Consider the following 11,961-nt stretch of genomic DNA (forward strand, 5'->3'; position numbering starts at 1 on the left):
TCAGCCCTGGCTGGGTGACTTTTCCCTGGGTGGAGCTGAACCTGGAAGGTCCGGTTCGGGTCCTGTGACCTGCTAAATGACTCTTGTTTTCTTCCAAGGCCTGAGTTGGAGCTACCTGCTCAGCCAGGCCTTGGTCAGTATCAAATATGGAAATCCCCCTAGTGGGGGGGAGGGGTGACCTTCCCTCCTCTGTCCCTGAGATGGAGTGAGGATGTCAGGCTACTCAAACCAGACTCGGTTCCTGGGTCATCTCTGATCTGCGAACTACAGGATGAAGACGTCTGCACCTTGTCAGTTCTTGCTGGTGTTGAGTAGTACCCGCTTGCCCACCGCATTTGGTGCATTTGTCCCGGACTCTCTGTGTTGCAGGTATGGCCGTTACGGCTGCCTCTGCCGCGGCTGCAGCCTCGGCTGCTGGCAAGTGTTCATATCTGTCTCCTTGCCTGGATTTTCCCTCTCTGGCCTAACTCTCTGTCCTGTGATGGCATACTTGATGTGATTCTCTGGCTTACGACTGTTCACTGGAACACTAAAACTGCTTTCTATGCGAGAGCTTGTTTATCCTCCAGCTTCTCCTCTGCCATCTTCCAACACACTTACTTACCTATCACTTCCGATCACAAATCCTCTCATGAATTTTTATAGTATCTTTGAATAAATCACATGATTTTCATGTACTTATCGTCTTAAGGAAAGACAGTCTGCTTCTATATCTATTGTTCTATGTGACAAACCCTTTTTTTTTTGGTTGCTCTGTTTGCTGAATAAATGTCTTACAGGAAAGAGGATATTGACAGCAAATCTGGATGTAATTTTCATTTTTTAAATTTGAAATATAATATAAACTTTGTTGTGACTTGTCATTTTCTAAAAATGAGTGATATTCATGAACTCTAATATTTTGGTGACTTTAAGTATAGTGAGACTTGATGTGGTAGTTCTTGTGTCTAATTGACTTAACAATTAGATTATCTATGTATAAACATGTGCATTGCACATTTTTATTTTTGTATATAAAATAGTCCCCAAGGATTTACTTTAAAGTGATAATGTGTGGTTTCTTCCTGTTCCAAACTTTGTATTTATTTCATTAAAAGTACTAGAAATACATGATGTTTACTCCAGCAATTTAAAAGATCAGAATATATTTCTAAAGAGAATGGATTTATTGATTAAACAGAAAAGAGTAAAATAATCAGGTTTCTTGCTTGAGACTACATGTAGCTCAAGATGAGACTCAAAGAAAAATTCATATTAATATTACTGAGATTTATATCACAATATAAGCAATATAGGTATTTTAAGGAATTGGTCATCCAAAACCCTAGATGCCTAGTGGATGAAGAATGGAATTGAAATTAGCAGAGGAAAACAATTCAACCTGCAGATATTATGATTTTATAATACTAACATGAAAGAAATGGAGCTTTTGCCTTTTTGAAGAAGAAAGTTTAGCCAGTAATTTCAATGTAAGGCAACAGTTGTAATGAGTCTACAGTCTTTTCCTCCAAGATATCCAAGAATAATATTCTCATCCTCTGAAGAGTAAATAAGTAATTATTTTAATTAACTTTGTTTAATATTAATTTACTTGTAGCAAATAGGTTAAAATGTCTGCTATCTTTCTTTCAATGTAATAACATAAATTTCATATTTTTACTGTCTCTTCATACAAGCCTGAAATCACTATTTCAAAGTAACACAAACAAAAAACAAAAATAACCTGATACAACCATCACAAATCCTAAATTATGTGAAAAAATCAACAATATATAAAATAAATCTGACGAAGAGGAAAAACAATGGCAGAATAACAACAGAAAATTACTATACCTCTCCCTAATGAAACAGAGATTTAGAGTCCTAGCTGGTACTCCACTTCTAGAGGGTCACATCAAGTCAGCTATAATTATATATAGATGTACTATTCAAAAGACGATTTAAGAAATCTATGAAAAGTTACCCAGCCAGGCAGGTGACTGCTGTGACTGTGTTGGCCAACATATTCAAAAGCACAGCTGCAGTGTGGAAATAAAAGGTCCACATGGGAAAAAGCAGGAACAGAAGTATACATTGGAGACAGCCTCATCCATAATCATAGACAGTTCAAGATACCACTGGCAGCCCGAACTGTCATTGGACCAACACTTATTAACATCACAACATCTCATACGGCTTGGGAAAATTATACTAAGACAAAATAGAAAAGAATGCACACTCAGAGTAATATAGGTTTCATAGATTCATTCATTTATGGTAGCTAGAAGGTGCCTACAAATCTACAAGTGCAAGAGAGATTCTACATCATCCCAGATAGAATGGCCAATAATGGAAAACTGACAATAGCGAATGCTGACGTGGATATAGCCAAAGGGGAACTCAATTACACTGTTGGAGGGAAATTAAACTTGTTCAACCACTCAGGCATGCCGTATGGACTTTCCTCAAAAGACTAAACATAGATTTCCCTTATAACCTAATTCCTGTCACGGACAGTAATCCAATAAATAACAAACAAGCTCACATGAAAGCTACCAGCATAACAATGTTCATGGTCCAGTCCCAGAGTTCAAGGACTGGAAAAAAGTTACCACTGCTGGTATTTGTTTCCCCAAATATGAACCTTTTGACGTAAGATACCAATTCATTCTATTTGCAGCAGCTAGGATAGGACTTGAATGTAGTGGGTGATAAACTGGCTTCTTTGTTGAATGCTAGGCAAAGCTGTAGGCAGTCCAAGAAAAAGGAGATTTTTTGTTGTTGTTGTTGGTCAAGGGGCTTGAAGTCTATGCTTGGCCACTGTCTCTGAGCTCTTCAACTCAAGGTGAGTGCTCTACTTCTTGAACCACAGTTCCACTTTTGTTTTTCTGGTGGTTAATTGGAGATGAGTCTCAGAGACTTTCCTGCCTAGGCTGGCTTTGAACAGCAGTCCTCAGATCTCAGCTTCCTGAGTAGCTAGGATTACAGCTGTGAGCCACTGGCACCAGTTTAAAAATGTGGGACTTTTATAAAAGAAAATCCACCTCTTCACCTCTGTCTAAACTTCAGATATCACTATTAGAACACTTCATCCTTGACTCATTTCATCAGACATTTGTAAATTTTCTCTTTTCCTTCATGTGGGAATACTGCAGTCAATATCAACACATTTGAGGGACTGGATCAATTATATGGTAATTGCTAGCACCTAAATCAAGAACATTTACATCAAAAAAATGAAACCCTCATTTGGAATAATTGTTTTCTCTTTTTATTACAAATCTGTGCTTTATTACTTCCTAAAGTGATATTGGACCTCCTAACAGAGTGATGATATTTTCTTTCTCTTCAGCAATTGGCCTTCTTCCACATGTGGTCAAATATTTAAGAATTCAAAGATTTCCATTGAAAATTCATTAACCTGATGTCTAAGAATATATGCATTTCTGGAATGTGGTCTGCTGTCTTGTTCTTACATGCACAGGACTTCTATGATTTATTTGTTCTACAAGGAATACTATTTCCCAATCTTTGTGTGACCAATTTTAATCTCTCTGATCAGTCTTTTAGACCCTCTCTCTGGAGTCTCATTTCAGTCTGCCTCATCAAAAATATCTTATTTATCAGCTAAATTATTCTCAGCTTCTGTTTTTGCCTGACTTCATGTGGGCTGTGATAGCAGTGCTTACTGGAGTTTTTTGTTTGTTTTGTTTTTAGCGGTCTTGGATTACTCTTCGATGTATTAGCTTCTCTGGGCCCCAGTGATCCGCTGGCCTAGACTCAATGGGTTTTTCTTCTAAACGTACAAATCCAGCTGACTATATTCCTGTTTTTATTGTCTCAAAATGAGGCAATCTGGCATCCTTGGAAATCCAGGAATACTTCTCTGTAACCACTTACAGAAATGGTCTATCAAGATGGCTTCTCAAGGTTGACTGTGAAAAATGTTCATTTCCAACCCACCTCCATAAAACAGATCACTTCCCTGGGAGCAAAATTTTGGAAAGAAGGTTCCCCTTCTCTTATGATAGATCAAACCGTAATATTCTGCAGTTGTGGACAGCCTGGAACACATTTTCCCAAGAATATTCTGTAGTGTAAAAGAGGACCAACTATCAAAATGAAGTTGAAAATACTTGTCTACTACAGACTGATTTATCTTGCTTAGAACTTTTGTTGTTTTCATTACTTCAAACACATGGGTAATTTGTATTGGGATTAGACAAGTTTCAAAGGATTAATGGAATAAATATTCAGTTTAGTTTCATATATCCAATATAATACACTTAACCCTTTATGCAAAATTAAATGCAACTGTCAAGAATATAAAATAAGCCTCAATATGTATAATCTGGCACACATACACTATCATCTACTCAGAAATTCAGTCTCTCTATAAGTATTTATTTGGTACAAAATAAGAAAAATTTAATTAAAGAATATGACTTTTATGTATCATCTGAAATACTCCTCGTGTATATAGTTGTATATAATTTTGTAGATGTCACCTAGACAGGAATTTAACATGTATGTAGAACTCAAATTTCTAGAATTTAAACTTGATGAGATGAGTCATACCCTCATGTAGTGTGGTGCAAATTTTACCACAGTGATGAATCCTGCCAGCTCATACCAAAATCATGTGCAATAATGTATTATTTGATGTTAAGATGAGTGCTAAGTGTAAAATACACTTTGCTTTAATACATTAATTCACAGATATGAAACAATAATGATATATCATTTGTTTAAATTCTAATGCTTCTCAATTTTACAATTCATGAAATATATCATTAAAATTAGTTTCACTTTCTTCTTTTCTATAGCTACTAAAATTATATATTAAACATTCAATATTAAGAATTCAGTAATAAGTAACCTATTATTAAAATTATATACTATTAAACTGTGATTTGAAGTATAGTTCTAACAAATTTTGATATAAATATATTTAATAGAATTGTGGGTAATTCCTTTCAAACCTACCTGCTTGTTATTTGTTTCCTAGTTGTGTCATCTGTTATTCTTGGTCCAAGTCATCTCTCCACCTTAATTGTTTAATTTTCAATTTTTTCTCTATTGGTTTACTGATTTTGCATTTTGTTTTCCCTTTTCAGTGACTGACATGAGATTGAAAAATCTGTATGGTAGTTTATTACTTGTATACTATAGTAAAATTCCTGTCTTTGAGTTCATTTCACTTGGAATCACCTTATATGGTCATATGTACATAGCAATTGAGCTATTCTGTTCATCTACTAAGATTATCCTTGATGTACACAATAATGCTGCCCTATTACCCAGTAATCACACTTCTGGGCATTTACTCAAGTGACCACAAACAAGGACACACTAAAGCTACCAGCACAATTATGTTTATCACTGTGTTATTTACCATAGCTAAGATGGAATCAATCCAGTTGCCCCTCAGTAGATGAATGGTTCAAGAAAATATAACACACACACACATAGATGGAATCAACCCAGTTGCCTCTCAGTAGATGAATGGCTCATGAAAATGTAAAACACACACATGCACCCATACATACACATGGAATACTATGCTTCCATCAGAAATAATGATACCACACGATTTGTAAGGAAATGGAAGATCTTGGAAAAATCACATTAAGTGAAGTAAGCCAGACTTAAAGAAAAATAGGTTCCATGGGTTCCCTTATTTTTAATAATTAATTCATATCAAGGATAATCTCATGTATTTTAATTTGACATTTTTTATGTTGAGTATACATTATTGCTATATTTTTGTTATTGTTTCTGAAAACAGACAGGTATATTTAAAGAATTACGTTCATCTGATCCATTACTGAAGGAAGAAAAACTAAAAGAGCAACCTAAAATAAAGAACAATTCCTATTTATTTAGCTTCATTCCTATGTAAGTCCAGTGTTGTCCACTGTATTCTCATGTTGTACATTACAACTCTATACTTGGTCATCCTATATATGTACAATCATCTATATTGTGACCTAAATGTCCCAGCAATTGCAGTTTGCTTTACTTTTTGAAAAATTTCTCTGTTGTTTTAGGTTTTGTGTGTGTGTGGGGGGGGGGTGTGAGTGTGGGTGTGGGTGTGTGGTTTTATAAAGATCAGAAAACAACATTTTTCTTCATTTAGAATACATCTTTCAGGTCATTGTAAGTTGTGGATAATGGTAGAAGTCTCTTAGTATTTTAAGGATGAAACAGAAAACTATATTTGTGCATGCACCAAAGTTGCTTTATTAGTCTGTAGTTGAACACTTACCTTCTATTTATATCTTGCCTGTTGTGAATAATGTGAATAACAATGAACTACAGATATATTTATGAGTTACCCAGAGAGAAATAATCATGTTATTTGTGGGTGAGATGGTATTTCAACTTTGTATTTCTTTAGAAAAATGCATACTACTTTCTACGAGAATACTACCCTGTATTTTGACAAAGAGTGTAGAAAAGTTCCTTTTCTCCACACTCTCACCAACATTATTACCTTTTGAGGTTTGTAAAAGGACATATTTTTACTATGTGCAATACCCCAGACTGGCCTTAGACTCAAATCCTCTTATTCCAACCTCTGAAATGCTTGGAATTACAAGCCTTTACCACCACACCAAGTTCCTTTGATTTTTTTTTATAAGAGTTATAATAGTTATGAAATAGTATCATACTAATTTTGAATTGCATTTCTGTAATGACTTCTGTTCAGAAAGCATTAAGGTAGCATAGAAGTGGTATTAAACACAACTTTTTAAACCCACTGGTGATTTTCAGGACTATTTGGAAAACATGTCTATTCAGAACTTTTGTCCATTTTTAATCGAGTTCCTTGTTAATCTCATCAGTAATCTCTATATAGAAAATCAATAATTAATTCAAGGTAGTAGAAAGACAAAATGAACAACTCCTAATATTTTTCAATATTTAATAAAATGATATTGCTTAAATCATTTTGTGTTTACGCTTGAGACTATATAACTCAATTTAGTTAGACCTTTTATAAGACTATATATATTTTATTTATTTTATGCTGATTGCTCTTTCCAAAGCCTGCGTGTCTAATTTTCCTGGTCTCATGTAGTTCAGATTTCAAACTGAAGAATAAATTGAAGGAAGCAACCAAAAAATAGAGTTTCCCTCATCTGATGATGCCTCTACTAGAATGAGGAAAGAGTTCATCCTGCTAAGGACCTATGATAGTATACCAAAAAGAGAATTAATTCTTCTAGGTCTTCCCTATCTTTGCAATTTAACTTAAACGATGTAAAACACAATATACTGCTCAGTTACTTTTAGGATTTATCAGTTTTGCACATTTTCATATGGACTTCACCTCAGTCTACAACATTCCTACATTATTCTGTCCTTGATATTTTTACACTATCAAGACATAAGGTAACCAGTTTGATTTACAGCATGAGAAGTTATCCACCTGGCTTCCTTGGATGCAAAGCATAGTCAATGGATAATATTACTTCTGGTTTCTCACTACATGTAATGATTTCTGTAATATATATCACATTCTGTTTAGTATTACAAAAGAACTGTTAGCCGGTGCTGGTGGCTCATACCTATAATCCTAGCTACTGAGGAGGCTGAAATTTGAGGATTGCGGTTTAAAGCCAGCATGGACATGAAAGTCTGTGAGACTCTTATCTCCAAAAAAACACTAGAAAACTGGAAATGATGCTGTGGCTCAAGTGGTAGAGCGCTAGCCTTGAAGTGAAGAGCTGAGGGACAGCGCCCAAGCCCAGAGTTCAAGCCCCACAAACAAAACAAAAACAAAAAAACCTGCTGGCTAAGCTGAAACCTCATTCATAGAAGTTTATGTTAATTATTTCACCAGTTTTATGTCTCTTAGTTTTTAAGAAAACGTTTACTATAATGCTAATGTTATTCCCATTTTAGTGTTGAGAAAATTGTAATTAAAGGAACTAAGTGCATGGCCTAAAGACACACAGGAGGAAGAAAATTAGTCAAAGTTTCCAAAAACCTTTCAGCAATACAAAAATGGTAGGTAAAATCTCTCCATTCTCTTATACTCTCAATTCAATATTCATATTATCCAATAACTAATAGCATAACAATTATTGCCCATGGTGTGGGGAAATCTGTGGGGAACACAGGTAGCAAAGATGGCCCTGAGAGGAAGTTGAGTGGGCAGAGCAGGATTTGTTTAGGTTCAGTGTGTTAACAACTCATGGAAGCTTAGGTGCATGATAAGGTATGGCCTTTCAGTGATTGGTTGGTTCCATTTCCTCCCCTCTCACGCAGTCTTTTGCTTTAAAAAGGGGATGCTCCCTGCTAATAAAGGAGTTCCTGCTTGGTTTGACTCCCCACTGCATCTGATTGTCTCCTGGGTAAGGGAGGCTGGGGAACAGACGAGCTCTTGTGTTCTTTAACAATTGCAGATGGTGATGCTCTAGCTGATGGCTGTCCTGACCTTCCCAGTCCCGGCAATGGCTATGGAATCCACATCAACCTCAATGGGTGACCTGGGCAGTGATCAGCACTGGCAATGCAGAAATCATCAATAGCATCACAAGAGAAACTGTCCCTTCGACCTGGTGGCCTGACCTTCATTTTGATCACCACCCTATGTCATTATGTATGGACTGTATAAAACATATTTCTGTAGGAGTTATCTATTTTAATGGTACCTGCTCTAATTGTTCTTTTACTAATTGCTTGTACAACCACTTTTTGTTATGTGTCTTGTAAATATATCTAAAACCTACTCTAGAACAAGCCCCACCTCTGGACTCTAAAGTGGCAAAGACTGCTATCCCATCCCTTACTAACGTTAAAGGGCTAATGACATTGTTGGCCTGGAAATGCTTTTGCTGATGGTTTTTCTATGCCTTCCTTGCATTATACGTGCACTGCAAAACTCTTATGAGCCAGCTAGTTACATAAAATCAAGTTCCAAGTGTGAATAAATTTCCCCCGAGAGGAACCGCAGCCAGAGACGGGTAAGAGGGGGTGCCAGTATGACCAACCTAAGACAGGGCCTTCAGCTTTGCTCTGAAGAAGTTTCGGTTGATGGATAAGACAGACAAGGTGATCTACCCAACCTGACAGGCGGGTTCACTTCTTTAAACAGAGACGGGGTGTTGGGAGCTGACAGTAAAGTTTAAAGGTCATCTTGACCCCTGTTCTCGCTTGAAGGCACATACAAGGAACTTGCTTACTTGAAAGACACCAGGTGCCTGGGATTGCTTTGCTATGTCTGCACAGTTTGTTTCAAATTTTACTGCTTGGGACATTTCTAAATGTGATGGGTCTAATGTTTATTATTGTGCTAGGTGGGGATGAGAGGTAACTGGGACTAGCTCTTATGCACAAGGGACCTCCTTCCAGACTTGCCTCCAATCCCTTGCGTGGCCAAATGTAATCCTGTTAAAATAACCTTTACAGAGGAGGGGGAAAAGATAACTAACTGGGAGGTGGATCTGCCATTAAAACAAACAGGGTGAATATGTGGGGAAATCTGTGGGGAACACAGGTAGCTAAGATGGCCCTGAGAGGAAGTTGAGTGGGCAGAGCCGGATTTGTTTAGGTTCCCTGTGTAAATAACTCATGGAAGCTTAGGTGCATGATAAGGTATGGCCTTTCCGTGATTGCTGGGTTCCATTTCCTCCCTTCCCACGCAGTCTTTTGCTTTAAAAAGGGTATGCTCCCTATTAATAAACGAGTTCCTGCTTGGTTTGACTCCCCACTGCATCTGATTGTCTCCTGGGCTAAGGGAGGCTGGGGAAGGGGCAAGCGGCTGCACTTTGCACTTACCTTTCCTCGGACCCCGTCCATCCAAAGACGGACGAAGACCCAACACATGGTAATTGCTTTCTGCCACATTTTGTCTTCAACACAGACTGTGTTGGTGACATTGTGTTATCATGCACAGACTGAGATTATAAATTAAGATCCAAAGAGAGCCCAATTTCTTCTGTCCCACAGTTCTAGTATCCTTTTAAAAAAGTACTTAAACTTTTAAATACCATCACTTACTGTCTTGTAAGAATCCCAAAACGAAATAAATTCACATATAATCACTCCAAAATGCTTTAAAAGTAGGAAATGATAAAAGAGTACTCCGTGAAGTAAAGTTTCTTCTACTTATAAAATTATTCTTAAAACCTTGTTCTGGTTGGTCACATCTGTAATCCTGCCCACTCGTCATATCTACTGAGGAGCTTGAGATCTGTGGATAAGTGTTGGAAGCCAATCAGAGCAAAAAATAATTCATAAAATTATTTTTTAAAAATGTAAATGAACTAGAAAAAGGCCAGGAATGGAGATGTAGTTCATATACTAGCTCACCAATCTAGAGAAGAAAGGCCTAGCAAGACCTTGAAGAACTGAGTTCAAACTGAGCATGCCAACAAACAGGCATGCACATGCACTCCTGTGCACGTGTGCACATACACACACATACTTATTCAAAATATCTTCAGGTCAGTGATTTGTATTAATTTCTTTGTTAACGTTATTATATATTATATGGGTAAAATAATAGAAATAAACTATTCTATCTCAGAACATTTTTAAACGTTTTTTATTGTAAAAATACTTTATAGAGGGTTTACAGTTACATGAGCAAGGTAATGAGTACATTTCCTATCAAGAATTGTTAGCTCCCCTTTGTTTTTCCCCTACCATCCCTTCCCTTCTACCTCCACAAGTACAGTCCTCACCACCCCCACTCCTCCACCCTAACCCTGCCTAAATTGTAAAGTTCATTTTTCAACATAGTGCCTTGTGCATCTCATTGTTTCAATGTGTCAACCTGTATCTCTATTTAAGCATTTTGTTTTTTTCCCTTTCCCTCCCCAAATTAGAGAAGTGTATATACAAGATGTAGCCACACCAACATCAAATACTGTGAAAACAGGGGTTATGCTGTGTGGGAGGACCATATAAAAAACAAAAAAATAACATCGCACATTATAGATGTGTTAAAAACAACAGCAAGAAAAAAAACACTTGTGTTCCTATCTTGAGGTTCATTTAGCTTAACATCACCTTATCTAGTCATATGCATATAGCTTTTGACCATTTCTGCTTATCACAGACATAGATTTACTTATTGGAAATAAGGGATACCATGGACCTATGTTTCTTTGGACTTGGCTCACGTCAGTTAATATAATTTTTTCTAAGTTTTTCCATTTCATAACAAATTGGGTGATGTCATTCATTCTGATGGACGATAGAATTCCCATACACACACACACACACACACACACAGCATTTTTTGATATATTCATCTACTTAGGGGCATCGGGGTTGGTTATATATCTTACCTATGGTAAATAATGCTGCAATAAACATATTTGTGCTGGTAGTTTTAGTATGGTCTTGTTTGTAATCATTTGGGTGAATGCCCAAAAGTGGGATTTCTGGGTCATAGGGGAGCTGTATTTGGAATCTTTTGAGGAACTTCCATACTGCTTTCCAAGTGTTTGAACAAGTTTATACTCCCACCAAGAATGCAGTAAGGTTCCCTTCTGGCCACATCCCCTCCAGCATCTGTTGTAAAAATTTGGAATGCTTCACGAATTTGCATGTCATCCTTACCCAGGGGCCAAGCTATTCTTCTCAACAGAGAAACCGCAGATTTAAACAACTGCTTAGATCAATTAGATTTAACAGACGCCTGCTGCATATTTCACCCAGCAGCATTAGAATATACTTTTTCTCAGCAGCACATGGAACATATTCCAAAATAGACCACATTTTAGGCCACAAAGCAAACTTGTCTAAATTCAGATACATTGAAGTTATACCTTGAATTCTTTCAGACCACAAGGGAGTAAAATTAGAACTCAACACCAAAAGCCACCAAAGAAAGTCCGGTAACATATGGAGGCTGAACAAGACACTGCTGAATCACAAGTGGGTCGTGGAAGAGATTAGAAAGGAAATTCAAATGTTCATGATATTCAACAAAAATGAGCACACAAATCACCAGCTCCTCTG

The 11,961-nt window shown here is 36.8% G+C and overlaps 1 pseudogene; it reads right to left on the reverse strand.

The window, feature by feature from the left end:
* Nucleotides 1–11,518: 11,518 nt before the first annotated feature.
* Nucleotides 11,519–11,584, reverse strand: LOC122100961 (annotated as a pseudogene).
* Nucleotides 11,585–11,961: the final 377 nt, after the last annotated feature.

Source organism: Dipodomys spectabilis, unplaced genomic scaffold, assembly GCF_019054845.1.
Source record: "Dipodomys spectabilis isolate Male_0828 unplaced genomic scaffold, ASM1905484v1 ptg000612l, whole genome shotgun sequence".
Classification (NCBI taxonomy): domain Eukaryota; kingdom Metazoa; phylum Chordata; class Mammalia; order Rodentia; family Heteromyidae; genus Dipodomys; species Dipodomys spectabilis.